We start from the raw sequence: 17604 nt of genomic DNA on the forward strand, positions 1-17604 counted from the left end.
CCCAGGTCCTCGGGAAGCTCCTATATTTACTGAAAGCGAAGAAAAAGAATTGAGAGATTTCGGGGCTGTAAAAACAGCAGACGGGCATTGGATGTTACCTGATGGAAGGAGAATGTTAAACAAAATGATGATGTGAGAGATTATGGCTGTCCTACACCAAGGCAGCCATTGGGGAGTACAAGCAACGTGTGATTTAGTTCTTAGGGAATATGGATGTAAAGGAATATATACAATTGCTAAACAAATATGTGAGGGATGTATCATATGCAGAAAGGTAAATAAGAAAGTCTTGAGAAAACAGACCCCGGGAGGAAGAGACCCAGAATTGAGACCTTTCCAGAGTATACAAGTAGATTATACTGAACTCCCCAGGGTAGGGAGACTAAAATATATGCTAGTCATAGTAGATCATTTATCTGGTTGGGTTGAGGCATACCCCCTAGCTACTGCCACTGCGTGTGGAGTGTCTAAAACAATATTGGAGCACATAATTCCCCGATATGGGCTAGTGAATCGTATAGATTCTGACCAAGGAACTCACTTTACCTCTAAAGTGTTACAGGGGTAATGAAAGGGTTGGGAATTTCCTGGGAGTTCCATACTCCATGGCACCCATCATCATCGGGAAGGGTTGAGAGAATGAACCAAACACTCAAATGACAGCTCTCTAAATTGATAATAGAAACCAGACTCCCTTGGACCAAGTGTTTTCCTATAGCTCTCTTGTGAGTACGAACAGCCCCAAGGAAAGATTTGGGACTATCCCCCTATGAAATCTTATTTGGATTACCTTACTTGGGAATGAATGGAGAATTGCCAATTCCCGAAACTAAATATTTGTTTTTATAGAAGTATATACTGGGCTTGTCCTCCTCTTTGTTTTTCCTCAGGAAACAGGGTTTATTGACACAGGCTCCACCCCTTGAATTCACCGTTCATCCCATCCAGCCGGGAGATTGGGTCTTAGTAAAATCATGGACAGAGACTAAATTGCAGCCGGACTGGGAAGGGCCGTACCAGGCTCTTTTGACTACCGAAACAGCAATAAGGACAGCAGAGAAAGGCTGGACTCATTACACTCAGATCAAAGGGCCAGTGGACCCTCCCGTGGAGGAAGAAGTCTGGACAGCCGAATCAACGCAAGACCCGCTGAAACTCAGACTAAAGAGACTTTGAGTAACTAATTATACAGTGGCGACACGAGCGCGGGATTATTTCTGTAAGATTGTATATTAAGTCTTTTTGTGCTTCAACATGATGGTTAGAATACTGGGAATGCTTAGGGTTATGATGCTAGCCCTCTTAGTATTGGGATTTCGTCAAATATCATTTTCATATGTATTATTAACGGTTCCTGAATCTGATAATCCACAAGTAATAGATGCTGATGTATTCAGCTTAGTAAATTGTGGGGATGTAGATAATCAGAGACAGAGATAATCTGAGATACATCTTAAGTCCTACGGGGATGCCCTTGGGGACGGTACTTAGTATAATGGTCTCGTCACAGTAAACCGGGCCCCCTTCCGACCAGCTCACGATTGTCCCGATAAAAAGTGTAACCCAATATACCTAACAATAAGGAAAACCACATGGCACGAAACAATCCTGGGGCGGGGGGGCACCTATGAGATACAATGAAATGAAATGTTTGGGACAGAAATGAAAGCAAATGGGAAGGATTTCTTGGGCTATTGTTTTCGAATTAGCGTAGGACGGGGAAAACGGGTAGAACTACTGGGTAATAAAATACAATCTTTCACCCCTCCTGCTGATCCTAAAGTAGTAAAATTTATAGAGGTAAAGAAACAGACCATTGAAATAGAAACTGGGTACGGGGATGCAAATGCCTGGGTTGAATGGGTAAAGTATACTGTAAAAAGTCTGAACGAAAGCAATTGTTATGCATGTGCCTCCGGTCGGCCAGTGGCCCAGGTGGTTCCCTTTCCGCTCGGGTGGAAGCGAGACAGGAAGGGCATGAAATGTATGATAGCCCTGTATCAGGATGAGATTGCGTGGAATGATAGGAATTGTACCTCCCTATCTCTGATGTTCCCTCCCTTGGAGAAGAAAGATACAAAAGCTCCCCCCCCTATTTTCCGCCGCAGTTGGAAATCACACATCGTGTGTGTGTAGACGAGGTACAAGTCGGTCGAAAGATTTGGGGGTGCTGAAACTATGTACAGAGATTAAGAAAGTTACCGAAACGGAGAAGGGAGGGAACTACTCAGCACTAAAGTTTCCCCGAGCGGATCTGTGGTGGGACTGTGAAAGCAAAATATTGAGACCCACGCTACCTCCAGATTGGAGAGGGATATGTGCAATTGTACAATTGGCAATTCCATTTACCCTGGAATTTGAGAAGGAAAAGATAGGAGGCAAAAAGGGAAGGGGTAAGAGATGACTGTTAGACACTTCTTTCGATGACAGGATTTATCTCGATTCGGTAGGAGTCCCTAGGGGGGTACCTGATGTGTTCAAGGCTCGTAACCAGATTGCAGCAGGCTTTGAGTCAGCTCTCTTTTGGTGGGTAACAATTAATAAAAATGCAGATTGGATAAATTACATTTTCTATAATCAACAGCGATTTATAAATTGTACAAGAGATGCGGTTAAAGGAATATCAGATCAGCTTGATGCGACAAGTAGGATGGTTTGGGAAAACAGAATGGCCCTTGATATGATTTTAGCAGAAAAAGGGTGTGTGTGTGATGTTAGGAGGAAGCTGTTGTGCCTTTATTCCTAATAACACTGCACCGATAGTTCAATTACTCGGGACTTAAGGGGATTGACTATCTTAGCAGAGGAATTGGCTGAGAATTCAGGTGTAGACACATCTCTCACAGGATGGCTGAGTCCTGATTTGGAAGGTAGAAGGGGGTGGTGGTTTCTATCCTTACTTCCCTGATAGTAGTAGTCGGGGTATTGGTGGCCATTGGCTGTTGTATCATACCCTGTATACGAGGGCTCACCCAAAGAGTGATTGAAACAGCCTTGATGAAACAGGTGCCCCTAAAAGAAAAATGCAGAAGATAACAAATGGTAATTAAAGAAAAGGGGGAAATTGTGGGATATAGGTAAATTAATGTTACTTCTGCAATTCTACAATTCCATTTTACAAAGTAAAATGAACTCACACCAGTGTGTAATTGTTTTAGCCAAGAGCAGAGTCAACAAGAATAGAAACGATGTGGAGGAAATATAAAATTGTTTTTGTATTAGCTAAAACTGTATGTCAGAATGAAATGTGACTGCAAAACAATGGTAGACATTACGGGCAAGTAGATAAGATGTTGTGAGGGGATTAAGTTAAGCGACATACGCCTGTACAAACAGTAGGTACATCTGTTTCCCACTTTTACAAAGACAGAGGAACAAACCCCAATTAAAAGGGTCATAGGGATCAGAACGGCTTCGGGAAAGGCACAGATGAAGGGGGTAGATAATGATGAAGAAAGAATATGCCTAATAATGACCTACAGCAGGATGAGGTCAAACAGCTTGTGAGGCCAGAAATAAGCATTTTGTCACAGACAAGGCCGGATAAGGCAAGAGATAAACAGGGGTAATGGGGGCCGGTCTTAGGGAAGTGGACGATGTAAACAGGGGAGGAGCAGTGTAAAACCATAGACATCAAATCATATAAATGTTGTGTATGAATTGAATTTGGTGTGTGTATGTCCTCTGCCTTATAGACACTGGACATCACACCCACTTGCAAGTGTAGAATAAATGACACTACTGATTCAGATCTTGTCTCGGACTGAAATTATTGAAGTGAGTGGGCTTTGTTTCTCACACTGCTATCTCCCAGGTATGTATATAGCCATGGAGCCCGGATAGGAAGAAGTAGGCAGGGCAGGGATTCTCCAGGAGATTGCACTTCCACAACAGTTTTGAGTGAGGGATGGTTTCATGGATTTTATTTAACATTTGTCTTTTACACAAGGTTTGTGAATTTGGTTTTAAAATATTGTAGCTATTTATTCCGCAATAAATAAAACTTAAAAAAAAAGAAATGAAACTATCTGAATATAACAGTTTTTAAAAATTTCAAACGTCCTGTAAAACAAAATCCTGTTTATTCCCGGACACCATCACTTTCCAGTTATTCAAATTCCCTCCCTGTCTGAACCTTTGGTCTGATTTAACTGCTTTTCAGTTCTCCATCTGTGAGCTGTGAAGTGTTCTTTTCCCCCCATTTCTCTAACCCAGACATGTTATCACACACAGCTGAGCAACCTTCCCATGTTCATCATTACACCATTTTGGGTTTTGTTAATGTATAATCACCAGCAGTAAACCACCCGTGTAACCAATTAAATATTTACAAACAAAGACCACTGCGCGCAAAGCAAACCTTTACAAACGACAGAGTGGGAAGGGACCAAATCAAAGTAGAGTTAGGGGTGAGGGGGCAGCAGTGGAGATAAAGCATTGTATCACCTGCGATGCCCACCTCTATCTAAAGGCATCGAGAGCATTCATACATACCACGTGCTCCTTCTCCAAGGACACCCTGCTTTATCCTCAATCATAGAATAGAATCCCGACAGTGTGGGAGGAGAGCATAGGCCCATCAAACCCCACCAACCATCTAAAGAGCATCCCACCTGGAGCACTCCATCCCTGTAACACTGCATTTCCCATGGCTGATCCACCTAGTCTGCACATTCCTGGACACTGTGGACAACTTAGCACGACTGATCCAACTAACCAGCAAATCTTTGCACTGTGGGAGGAAACCAGAGCACCTGGAGTGTACCCACACTATCATGGGGAGAATGTGCAAACTCCACACAGGCTGTTGACCAAGGCTGGACTCCAACCTTGTACCTAGTGCTGTGAAGCAGCCATGCTATAATCCCAATTTAAATCAAAACAGATGATCCCTGTTCATTGTCACATTGCTGTTTATTGGAGACTTATTGCCCAGAGAGACATCCTGAGATTCAGAAAGAGACAATATAAATTCAGTCAACTCCAGCCGAGTTAATGTGATTAACAACAACATCAATACTCCAACAGGACTATCAGACCTCGTACCTACTCTATCATTTACGATTTTTAACCCATGGGAAGTTTGTTACCAGCTTCGATGACAGCCATAATGCTCTGACCACTTTGACGGAGCCAGTGCACGTCAGTTCTAATAATTATCAATAGATTGAATCGAAACAGGATGTCCCACAACAGGAAGTGCTCTGACACTCTATGCCCGTAATTCAAGATCATTTTCCTAAAACCACTCACGTCTGGTAATACCATTGAAGATATTTTATACAGTAACCTTTCAGTGTCAATTGTCAGTTCCAGTCCATGAAGCAGCCAGTAACATGCACCAGTGAATTGAATTCTCACAGCAGCATTGCCCTGGCAGGAGAGATTGAGGAGCTTGAAGCTGTCTTCTCTGGAGTATCGAAACATGAAACACTTCAAATGAACAAAAATCTTCAAGAGCTCGAGAGGATAGATACAGGAAGGATGTGCTCCTAGGCTGGTGTGTCTGGAATAAAATAAGCACTAACTACGGTATCTTCACCCAGCATCCTCTTTAGCTGCATAAATGTTTAAGATTTATTTGCTGCTCTAATTCCACTCTCTTGATCACTCCCATTATTAACTGCCGTAAAAGTTGATGACTATGCAAATGTATAAAATTTAATTTAATCCATCCCAAAACCTCTCTGTCCCTGTGTCTCACTTGTGTTCACCGAGACATTCATTCAATCTGACCTCTTTACAAACCCTGCCCTGATATTTCCTTAGATGGCTCAGAATGAAATATTCACAGAATTGTTACTGTGCAAAAGGAGGCCAATTGGCTGATCAGCTCTCCAAAGGATCACCTCACCGAATGCTATACTTCTCCCTTTACCCCATAAACCTTCCCATTCGTCCTCTTCCAATAACACCGGCAAGTTCACAAGTAACCACAGCGATTGGATTTGTTTTGTTTGTTCGTGGGATCACGGCATCACTTGCTGGGGCAGCATTTGTCATCCATTCTAACTGCCCAGGAGATGGTTCAGAGTCAACCCCATTATTCAGGGTCTGGATTCACATGTAGGCTGGACCAGGTCAGAATTCACAGGGTAAAAACAATGACTGCAGATGCTGAAAATCAAATACTGGATTAGTGGTGCTGGAAGAGCACAGCAGTTCAGGCAGCATCCAATGAGCAGCGAAATCAACGTTTCGGGCAAAAGCCCTTCATCAGGAATAAAGGCAGTGACTATCTCTGACACCTCCCTCCCCTTCCTGGACCTCTCCATCTCCATTAGTGACAACCGACTTGACACTGACATTTTTTACAAACCCACTGACTCCCATAGCTACCTGGATTACACCTCTTCCCACCCTATCTCTTGCAAAAATGCCATCCCATATTCCCAATTTCTCCGCCTCCGCCGTATCTGCTCCCAGGAGGACAAGTTCCACCATAGGACACACCAGATGGCCTCCTTCTTTAGAGACCGCAATTTCCCTTCCCACGTGGTTAACGATGCCCTCCAACGCATCTCGTCCACATCCCGCACCTCCGCCCTCAGACCCCACCCCTCCAACCGTAACAAGGACAGAACGCCCCTGGTGCTCACCTTCCACCCTACAAACCTTCGCATCAACCAAATCATCCACCGACATTTCCGCCACCTCCAAAAAGACCCCACCAACAGGGATATATTTCCCTCCCCACCCCTTTCCGCCTTCCGCAAAGACCGTTCCCTCCGTGACTACCTGGTCAGGTCCACACCCCCCTACAACCCACCCTCCCATTCCGGCACTTTCCCCTGCCACCGCAGGAGCTGTAAAACCTGTGCCCACACCTCCTCCCTCACCTCTATCCAAGGCCCTAAAGGAGCCTTCCACATCCATCAAAGTTTCACCTGCACATCCCCCAATATCATTTATTGTATCCGTTGCTCCCGATGTGGTCTCCTCTACATTGGGGAGACTGGGCGCCTCCTAGCAGAGCGCTTTAGGGAACATCTCCGAGACACCCGCACCAATCAACCAAACCGCCCCGTGGCCCAACATTTCAACTCCCCCTCCCACTCTGCCGAGGACATGGAGGTCCTGGGCCTCCTTCACCGCCGCTCCCTCACCACCCGACGCCTGGAGGAAGAACGCCTCATCTTCCGCCTCGGAACACTTCAACCCCAGGGCATCAATGTGGACTTCAACAGCTTCCTCATTTCCCCTTCCCCCACCTCATCCTAGTTTCTACTTCCAGCTCAGTTACTGTCTCCTTGACTTGTCCGACCTGCCTATCTTCTTTTCCACCTATCCACTCCACCCTCTCCTCCTTGACCTATCACCTTCATCTCCTCCCCCACTCACCCATTGTACTCTATGCTACTCTCTCCCCACCCCCACCCTCCTCTAGCTTATCTCTCCATGCTTCAGGCTCACTGCCTTTATTCCTGATGAAGGGCTTTTGCCCGAAACGTTGATTTCGCTGCTCGTTGGATGCTGCCTGAACTGCTGTGCTCTTCCAGCACCACTAATCCAGGTCAGAATTAATACAATTTCCCAGACCAAATGACATGAAGAGTTGATTTCTGGCCTGTTATCTTATTTCTGAAAACATAATGAATAACGTTTGCAGTTGATTTAAAACTGAAAGATCAAAATGGATTTTATTCTGATTGAGTACGTCCTGTTTTCTCAGTTGTTTTTGACAATCTCATTCCCATCGTACTAGAACCTGTTCCAGAGAGTGGTACAGAAAAGGCAGAATGGTCAGCTGCAGCTGGTCACCTGACTGGTCACTGGACCCAAAGGTTCACTCTCCACAGATGCTGCCAGTTCTGTTGAATTTTTCCAGCAATGTCTGTTTTTGTTCCTGATTTCCCAGAATTTGCAGATGATCAGTTTTTCAATATTGATCTTGTCTGTTGCAGAGGAGTTTATTGATGAGTTTGGAGAGTTTTGAAAATTGCAAGTTAGGCCACAAATCAGCCATGATCTATTGAATGGCAGAGCAGGATTGAGGGGCTGAATGGCCTCCTCCTGTTCCAATGAAAGTTGTCCATCTGCAACTTGTGGCAACATTTCCCCTCAATGCTCACTTCACCTCTATGTCGAACACACTGTTACTGACTGAACAAACCTCCTGTGTTTGAACTAAACCTGCTCATGTTCAGTGGCTCCCTCTCCTGCCACCCGGGTTTAACTCTCATCATGGAACGCTGTCTCCTATTACTGCGGGAATGCCCACAAAGGACTCAGCCTGGAGTCTGTATCCCCTGGGATCCACAAACCCCGTTTATTTCCTCATTCCTCTTTCATTCTGGCTATTGACCTCTCAGTTTCAATCCATTCTCCTGTCATGCTCTTCAACATGCCCATGTGGGTGGACTAGAGGCAGCTGGGATTTAATGAAGGGAAGTGGGGATTAGGCGGAAACACGAGGAGAGGCGACAGCAAAGACAGTTCTCATTGAAACGGCAGAATTTCTCCATGACCCAGTGAGTGGTGAGGCACCTGAGATTGTGGGGGGATGCAGATTCATCGGGGATTTGGGAAAACACTCAGACACTGACCTGTCCATCTGATTGTTAACTCAGACAGATAGACAGAAAGAAAAATGCACATTTAGGTAGCACCTTTGATGACCTGGGGGCAATGAAACATGCTTCTGACCTGATGCTTTCAACCTCCAATCTCTGAAAACACAAACACAAAGCTTCCTATTTGTACCAGGCTGTCGCTCAGCCTCCTTTCTTCTTGAGAAAAACGTTTTGAGCTCTTCAGCCTTTCCTTGTAATTATAACCTCTATTTTCCTGTATGCTTTGTAATTAAGCCTTTATTATTTTCCTGTCCCTTATGAGTGATGCCAGCAGCAGAAACAGGTCCTGACCTGTGAGGAGTTTCAGCTGGAATATTTATATTTACAAATTCATTCTCACCCTCACATATAGTGTGAAATTGCTGTAAAACAGAAGGAAAGGAGAGAGTGAGAACCCACAGAAACACAAAGGTAGCATGAGTCCCTGAGCTGAACGAACCGGGCATTAGGAAAATGTGACGACAATCACAACCATTTATAATCACAGAAGCCCGCAGGTGTAGAAAGAGGTTATTTGGCCATCGAAGTCTGCAATTACCTGCTCTTCCACCCTACCCCCATAACTCCACATTTACCATGGCCAACTCAACCCACCTAACCTGCACACTACAGGTCATGCTAACACGGCCAATAGAGCAAACCTGTTCATCTGTCGGAGGGTCACAGATTACATCCAAATGCTCCGAATTGTGGATGAAGGCTCACAAATACTTGACTGACACAAATTCGCTGTTTCCAAAATAAAATCTGGGGGAAACTGCAGCCAGAAAGATTTCCAATTATCTCTGGAGGAAGAGAATTCAAAATTCGTGCCATTGACCCAGGGGGGCGCAGTGAAATTTCCAGCAGCCTAGGAACCATCAGAAATGTAACAGGTTGTAAGTAAGGTGGGGGTGAGACAAGGACATAAAGACAGTCTGTCACATGGGGGAAGGCAGGAGAGATTAAACAGCAGAAATGGTAGTCCCTCAAGGCCACAGGGAATGGTGTTCGGGCTGGGAAAGAAACAAGGAAACGAGGTGTGCAGCTGCCAAAGAAATACTTTGAGAAAATAGATTATAATAACATAGAGGGCAGAGTTCACAGTCTGAAATTGTTGCTCTCATTGGTGTGTACAGAACGGTGTAAAGCCGGGGTCGTTCCATCACAGCCAACACATACAGGATAGGCCAAGTGGCTTTGATCTGTGCTGTAACTTTCTGATAATTTTATTCTGAAATTCGAGCTCAAGTCTAATGATGTTTAACTTCTCAAATTGGACTGGAGTTTAATATTCTGGAGAAATGTCAAATAGATCACATTAATCCCATTCTGCAGACCTTAGTCCATAGCCCTACATGTTCCAGCATTTCAGTTACATCCACGTCCTTTTATTTTAATGTGATACTGGTTACTGCATCTACCACCCCGTCAGTGAGTTCCTGCTCGCCAACGTCTCTGAGTAAAATGAATTCTCCCCTCTCCATCTCTCTGAGAATTAGTTTTAGTCTAAAATCTCCGGTTTCTGACCTCTCTGTTAATGAATAGCTCCTTCCTATCCACTCTATCTGGATTCCTCAGCATTTTATCACTTCAATTAAATCTCAGCTCATCCTCCTCGGAAATCATCCCCAGCCTATCCAGCCTTTCGTCAGAGCAGAAATTCTCCAATCAGAGAAACATTCTGATCAATCTCCTCTGTACCGTCTCTGGTGAGAACACATCAATTCTGGAATGTGGGGACGAGGAGTGAGTGCAGGACTTTAGCTGTGGTCAGACTAGTGCTCCAGACCGTTCCAGTGTCACCTCTGTGTTCTTGTGGTTGTCGCTGACACAAGAAGTGTCCTGGTTTTCCCACATGGAACTGGATGTGCACTCCATGGGACTGGGATTCCCTACCATGTGTTTATTTGTTAACTAATCCTAAATTAACATCAGATTAAAACAAGATTATCAGCTACCCACCAATCAATTTCTTCCATTATACTCAAGTCAACTTATTTTTTAAAATCTCTTTAAAATTATTACTATCTAAACAAAACAGGCTTTAATTTGCTGAACAAGTATTCAGATGTCTTCACTGTTACAATCACTTGAAGATTCGCTTTACCTTCAGCGACATCTGGTGAATTGAACACTGATTGTAAATATATGAATACCAAATGGAGCTGAAAATATGTTGCTGGAAAAGCGCAGCAGGTCAGGCAGCATCCAAGGAGCAGGAGAATCGACATTTCAGGCATGAGCCCTTCTTCAGGCCCGAAACGTTGATTCTCCTGCTCCTTGGATGCTGCCTGACCTGCTGCGCTTTTCCAGCAACACATTTTCAGATCTAATCTCCAGCATCTGCAGTCCTCACTTTCTCCTAGTTGAATACCAAGTGGACTTGTGTTTCATGATAATTAATCCAATCTGGTACTCTTGTTGATTAATATCTTGAAGAGAACAATCCTCAGAACTCCAGCTGTGCTCTGACTTCATTCACAACTGAATGTCATAGAGATGTACAGCAAGGAAACAGACCCTTCGGTCCAACCTGTCCATGCTGACCAGATATCCCAATCTAGTCTAGTCCCACCTGCCAACACCCGGCCCATATCCCTCCAAACCCTTCCTATTCATATACCCATCAAAATGCCTCTTAATTGTTGCAATTGTACCAGCCTCCGCTACATTCTCTGGCAGCTCATTCCATACACGCACCACCCTCTGTGTGAAAAAGTTGCCCCTTAGGTCTCTTTTATATCTTTCCCCTCTCACCCTAAACCTATGCCCTCTAGTTCTCCCTGACCCCAGGGAAAAGACTTTGTCTATTTATCCTTTCCATACCCATCATAATTTTGTAAACCTCTATAAGGTCACCCCTCAGCCTCCGACGCTCCAGAGAAAACAACCCCAGCCTGTTCAGCCTCTCCCTATAGCTCAAATTCTCCAACTCTGGCAACATCCTTGTAAATCTTTCCTGAACCCTTTCAAGTTTCACAACATCTTTCCGATAGGAAGGAGATCAGAATCACATGCAATATTCCAGCAGTGGCCTAACCAATGTCCTGTACAGCCACAATATGACCTCCCAACTCCTGTACTCAATACTCTGACCAATAAATGAAAGCATATCAAACACCTTCTTCACTATCCTATCGACCTGCGATTCACTTTCAAGAAGCTATGAACCTGCACTCCAAGGTCTCTTTGTTCAGCAACACTCCCTAAGACCTTACCATTCAGTGTATAGGTCCTGCTCAGATTTGTTTTCACAAAATGCAGCACCTCACATTTATCTGAATTAAATTTCCATCTGCCACTTCTCAGCCCATTGGCCCATCTGGTCAAGATCCTATTGTAATCTGAGGTAATCCTCTTCGCTGTCCATTACACCTCCGATTTTGGTGTCATCTGCAAACTTACTAACTGTTCCTCTTATGCTCGCATCCAAATCATTTTATGTAAATGACAAAAAGTAGAGGGCCCAGCACCGATCTTTGTGGCACTCCACAGGTCACAGGCCTCCAGTCTGAAAAACAACCCTCTACCACAACACTCTGTCTTCTACCTTTGAGCCAGTTCTGTATCCAAATGGCTAGTTCTCCCTGTATTCCATGAGATCTAACTTTGCTAATCAGTCTCCCATGTGGAACCTTGTCGAACGCCTTACTGGAGTCGATATAGATCACATCTACTGCTCTGCCCTCATCAATCTTCTTTGTTACTTCTTCAAAGAACTCAATCAAGTTTGTGAGACATGATTTCCCACACAAAAAGCCACACTGACTATCCCTAATCAGCCCTTGCCTTTCCAAATACATGTACATCCTGTCCCTCAGGATTCTCTCGAACAACTTGCCCACCACCAAGGTCAGGCTTATTGGTCTATAGTTCCGTGGCTTGTCTTTACCACTCTTCTTAAACAGTGGCACCACGTTTGCCAACCTCCAGTCTTCAGGCACCTCACCTGTGACTATTGATGATACAAATATCTCAGCAAGAGGCACAGCAAAGACTTCTCTAGCTTCACACAGAGAACTTGGGTGCACCTGATCAGATCCTGGGGATTTATCCACCTTTAACCGTTACAAGACATCCAGCACTTCCTCCTCTGTAATCTGGACATTTTGCAAGATGTCACCATCTATTTCCCTGCAGTCTATATCTTCCATATCCTTTTCCACAGTAAATACTGATGCAAAATATTCATTTAGTATCTCCCCCATTTTCTGTGGCTCCAGACAAAGGCCGCCTTGCTAGTTTTTGAGGGGCCCTATTCTCTCCCTAGTTACCCTTTTGTCCTTAATATATTTGTAAAAACCCTTTGGATTCTCCTTAATTCTGTTTGCCAAAGCTACCTTATGGTGTGGCTGGACTGCAGATCTTAGGTCTGCTCTGTTTTTTCCCGGATTGCTTTTCTCTGTCTATCACTTGCTGCTTATGCTGTTTGGCACACAAGTCGTCCTCTTTGGTAACTTCATCAGGTTAACACCTCATTTTTAGGTATTCATGCTGCTGGTACTGGCATGCCCTCCTGAATTCTCTCAGTTGAACAAGGATTGACCCTCTGGTTTGATGGGAAGAGGTAAGTTGAGGAATATGCTGGTCAGTGATTCTGTAAGTTTTGTTGGAGTAAAATTCTACTGCTGATGTCGGAAGGGAAGAGCTAAACTCTTACACTGTTGACCCCATATACAAGAAGCTAAATGCAGTATCATGAACACTGATCGGCCAAGACAGGAAATACGCGCAACACTGTAGAATGATGCAGGATCACAACTGCAGCAAGGGGAGATTAAGAGCCAACTTGACATAGGAGAAGGGAAAGAAGCAGCTGATCAGATTGATTCTCTTTGTGACTATGAATGAGACAATGAGATTATTGTACTGTTGGGGGTGAGGATGGAGGAGGTTGGGAAGATGGAGAGCCCTTCAAAAGAAACTAATCTGCCTGAGAGCTATGGGATCGACTTGATTGTCATGCATTTAACAGAAAGCTAACTGAAACTGTTTTTATCCCCAAAAGATAACAAGACTGATAGTGCTTCCAATCATCATCAGAAACAAACCCCAGAATACATGGTTCCGAGATGAATGTCAATAGCCCGTCAACATCCAACTCCTGCAATCATTCAGCAAAATTAAGCATGATTAACGAGTCTTGATGACCCAGAAAATCACTGTTCACTCTGTGCAGATGGATAGCGATGTGGGGAAGTATTGGTCGAGTGGTATTGTCACTAGACAGTTAATCCAAGGCCCCAGATAACGTTATGGAGACCTGGGTTCAAAGCCTGCTGCAGCAGGTGGGGGAATTTGAATTCAATAAAAATAAGCTCTGGAATTTAAGTATCTAATGATGACCATTAATCGGCTGTCAGAAAAACCCGTCTGGTTCAGTAATGCCCTTTCAGGAAGGAAACTGCCATCCTTCCCTGGTCTGGCCTACATTTTGACTTCAGACCCACAGCAATGTGGTTGACTCTTACCTGCCCTCTGGGCAATTAGGGATGGGCAGTAAATGCTGTCAGGCCAGCGACACCCTCATCCGGTGAATGAATAAAGGGAAATAAAAGTCTGTACCCAGTGTGAATCTGTACATGTTCAACAATGTTGTGAACATTTTTAAAACTAAGTTCTCCATATGCAAAACCTCATGAACTGCCAAAACCATTGTTCATTATTCGGTGTGAACAAGACAGAAAAAAAATCCTTCAATTGTGGTTATGAGTAAATTCACTGGTGTCTCAGCAAGATGGATGCCTGAGTGAATCCCTTTCCTTTCCCCCCGCGCCCCCCCCACCCCCCCACACACACAGAGCAGGTGAACAGCTTCTCCCCAGTCTGACTGGTTTGGCCAGATTCCAGGTGGGATGCATAAAGAATTCCCTTTTGCATTCCCCACATTTCCAGAGTCAGTCCCTAGTGTGGCTGCACTGGTGTTTTGCCATTTCAGGTAAATGCTGGCAGACTATTATACACACCGTTAGCAACCCCAGGATTCAGTATAAAGCAGTAAACATTATCTCCTGCTGTGGATGGACAGTCTGTATTGGTCTGAGTAGGAACACTGAGCAGATTTACCTCAATGATAATTTTAACCCCTGAAGGCAAGTGACCAGAGCAAGTTAAGCAAGTCCGAATGAAATGCATTATACCACAGAAAGAGACCCATCAAATCCAAACTGGCTCTCTGTAGCAGAATCCCACATTCTCATTCCCCATCCGTCTCCCAAACTCTGCAAGTTTATTTCCTTCAGATCTAATATAATTGTTTTTATCAATCATTCATCTTCTCTGCCTGCACCACCATAATATGCAACATGTTCCGCATATTTCCAGCCAATACAGTCAGCAGAAACACTTGCTCATCTCCCACTGGTCTCAAAACCTTCCATCTGATCTTAATTCTTGTGTCATCACCTATCAAATGCAGATATTTTTGTCTGTTATATCTAGGTCTGTTACAATCTTATACAGCTCTATCAAAAATATATTCAACTTGCTTACTTCAAAGAAAATGGCAATTTCTTCAAATTAATTCAGTGACTGCACTTTCTTCGTCAGTGAACCACTCCAGTAAGTCTGTACTCCACACCCTGAAGATCACTCATATCTATCCTTATTGATGTCTATTTTGTTCCACAAATCCAGACGACACACGTTTTCTGTCCAACAACAGTAGCTTTATTATCGGACAGCCGGCGAGAGTTTCAAAACATCTCTAAAGTAGTCGAGTGTCTACTTGTACAGACTCTCCTTCACGAATCTCTGCCTTACCCACAGAGACAGTATGTTTAATAAGAATTAGACAAAGGCATATCAGTCACATGGGCGACTGTCGTTACATAGTTGAAAGCTGGTAATTATGACCTTACAAAGCTTGATGAATGACGATGTCCTGTGATAACGTGTGAACGGATTACAGAAACTGATTATCGTATTGTTCATGATTATGTGTTGATGGGAAGAGATTAAGGCAGAAGGGTTCTTCTTTCAGTAAATGGGGGATTCACTTACCTATGCTAATATGGAGGGGATGAAAGACAATGGGAGCAGGAGGCAGTTTAACAGGGTTGTGCCCAGGGCTCGCAATCTTGTCTGGAAACGGCAAATTCCTCCGTCTGTGGTTATGGTGGAATCCACATGTATGGCTCCAAGAGGTTTTATTTTGAAGATACAGTCCGCCTCACTCCTCCTAAGGTCTGTATTGGGAGAGTACAGGCCTTGTACACTTACAATACGGCAGTAAGACCTTTGGCAGGAGAATGTTTAACTCTTGAGTCGCCAATGCATCCTGAAAGAGAAGCAAAGTTTGGAATTGACCTCTCTGTGGTATTTTAACTTCCTCATCCTGACCAGGAATCTGTTGACCACAATTGGATGCAATTATTGACTGTGACCTAACTAGAGCTTTGTCAACGGTCAGCATCTTTTCCATGAGTATGTAATCATTCCTTCTATTAATGAAGCCCAGCATCCTATATATTTGCTCAAAACACTTTATGTTCTCTCTCCTTTAAGGATTTGTACACATTGTCCCCCATTCCTGCTGTCCTGCTCCATGTGTCTGTGCCATTCAAATATATATTCCCTTTCTACATTGCTTCTCTCAAAATGCATCAACTTACTGTGTGTTCTAAAGAAGAGACATATTCCACTCAAAATATTGTCTCTCGCTCCACACATTCTACGCCCTAGAAAACAGAACATTACAGCACCGGAATAATCGGCCCACCATGTCTGTGTGGATCATGATGCCATTCCAAATTAATTCCATCTGCCTGTACATGATCCATATCCCTGCCAACCCATGCCTGCCTATCTGTCTGCCCAAATGCCTCTTAAACATTGTGATTGTTTCTGCTTTTGCCATCGCTCAGGCAAGTACAATTTAGTCACTGACCATCTTTTGCATAAGAAACTTGCCTGATGCAACTTCCTTTAAACTTGCACAGATGTTGTTGGAAATGCTCAGCAGGTCATGCAGCATCTGTGACGAAAAATCAGTTAATGTTTCGGGTCTGGTCCCCCTTCCTCAGAAACGTTAACTCATTTCTCTTCACAGATGCTGCTAGAACTACTGAGCGTTTTCAGAAACTTCTGTTTTTATTTCTAGTTTACAGCATCTGCTGTTCTTTCGGTTTTCATTTCCTTTAAACTTGCTCCTCTCCCCTTAAATCTACGGCCTCTAGAATTTGTCATTTCTACCTTGGAAAAAGATTCAGATTATTCACTCTGTTTGTGCCTCTCAGATCACTCCGCAGCCACTGACATTCCAAAGACAACAATTCAAGATTTTCCAACCTCTCCCAATCCAGGCAACATCCTGGTATACCTGTTACCACCCTCTCCAAAGACTCTTCAACCTCCTTATAATGCAGTGATCAAAACAGCACAAAATGCTCCAAAGGTGGTCTAATTGCAGTTTTATATTCACTCCCCTGAGAGAAGAAGGCAAGCCTGCCATCCAGCTCCTTCACCAGTTTCAGGGAACTGTGACATTGCACCTGAAGATCCCTCTGTATATCAAAGCTGCTAAGGGCCCTTCTGTTTAGTGTATACATTCCTCTTACAATGAGCCTCCCAAAACGCATCACCTCACACTTGTCTGAATTAAAATCTATCTGCAATTTCTCCGCATAACTTTCTAACTGACCTCTTCCTTGCTGTATCCTTTGACAAGATTCACAACTTCATGAGTTTGTACAATGTACAAACTTGCTAATTAAATCATTTACATTTTCAAGCTAATCATTTATTTGTATTACAAACAACAGATGTCCCAGTTCTGACCTTTGTGGAACGGCACTGGCCACAGACCTCCAGCCAGCAACTTGCCCCCTGCACAACTGTTGCTGGGAGAAATATCAAAGAGGAGCCTTGAGTTCTGTGTTTAGAGCACGACCAATGTTTATTCAGTTAAAAATCACACAACATCAGGTTATAGCCCAACAGGTTTAATTGGAAGCATACTAGCTTTCGGAGCGACGCTCCTTCATCAGGTGATTGTGGAGGGCTCGATCGTAACACAGAATTTATGGCAAAAATTTGCAGTGCGATGTAA

General features: G+C 43.9%; 1 long non-coding RNA gene across 2 annotated transcripts in view; it reads right to left on the minus strand.

Moving 5' to 3' along the window:
* Positions 1-15798, minus strand: part of LOC140494369 (uncharacterized) — a 48859-nt gene extending 33061 nt beyond the window's left edge. The window contains exon 1 of one of the 2 annotated variants that reach the window (XR_011963932.1): positions 15558-15798. This is a non-coding gene — a long non-coding RNA (uncharacterized lncRNA). Of the gene's footprint in view, positions 1-15047; positions 15203-15557 lie in introns of those variants that run through there. The other variant, XR_011963931.1, reaches the window with a different exon arrangement.
* Between the last annotated feature and the right edge of the window lie 1806 nt (positions 15799-17604).

The sequence above is a fragment of the Chiloscyllium punctatum genome, chromosome 24 (genome assembly GCF_047496795.1).
Source record: "Chiloscyllium punctatum isolate Juve2018m chromosome 24, sChiPun1.3, whole genome shotgun sequence".
NCBI lineage: Eukaryota > Metazoa > Chordata > Chondrichthyes > Orectolobiformes > Hemiscylliidae > Chiloscyllium > Chiloscyllium punctatum.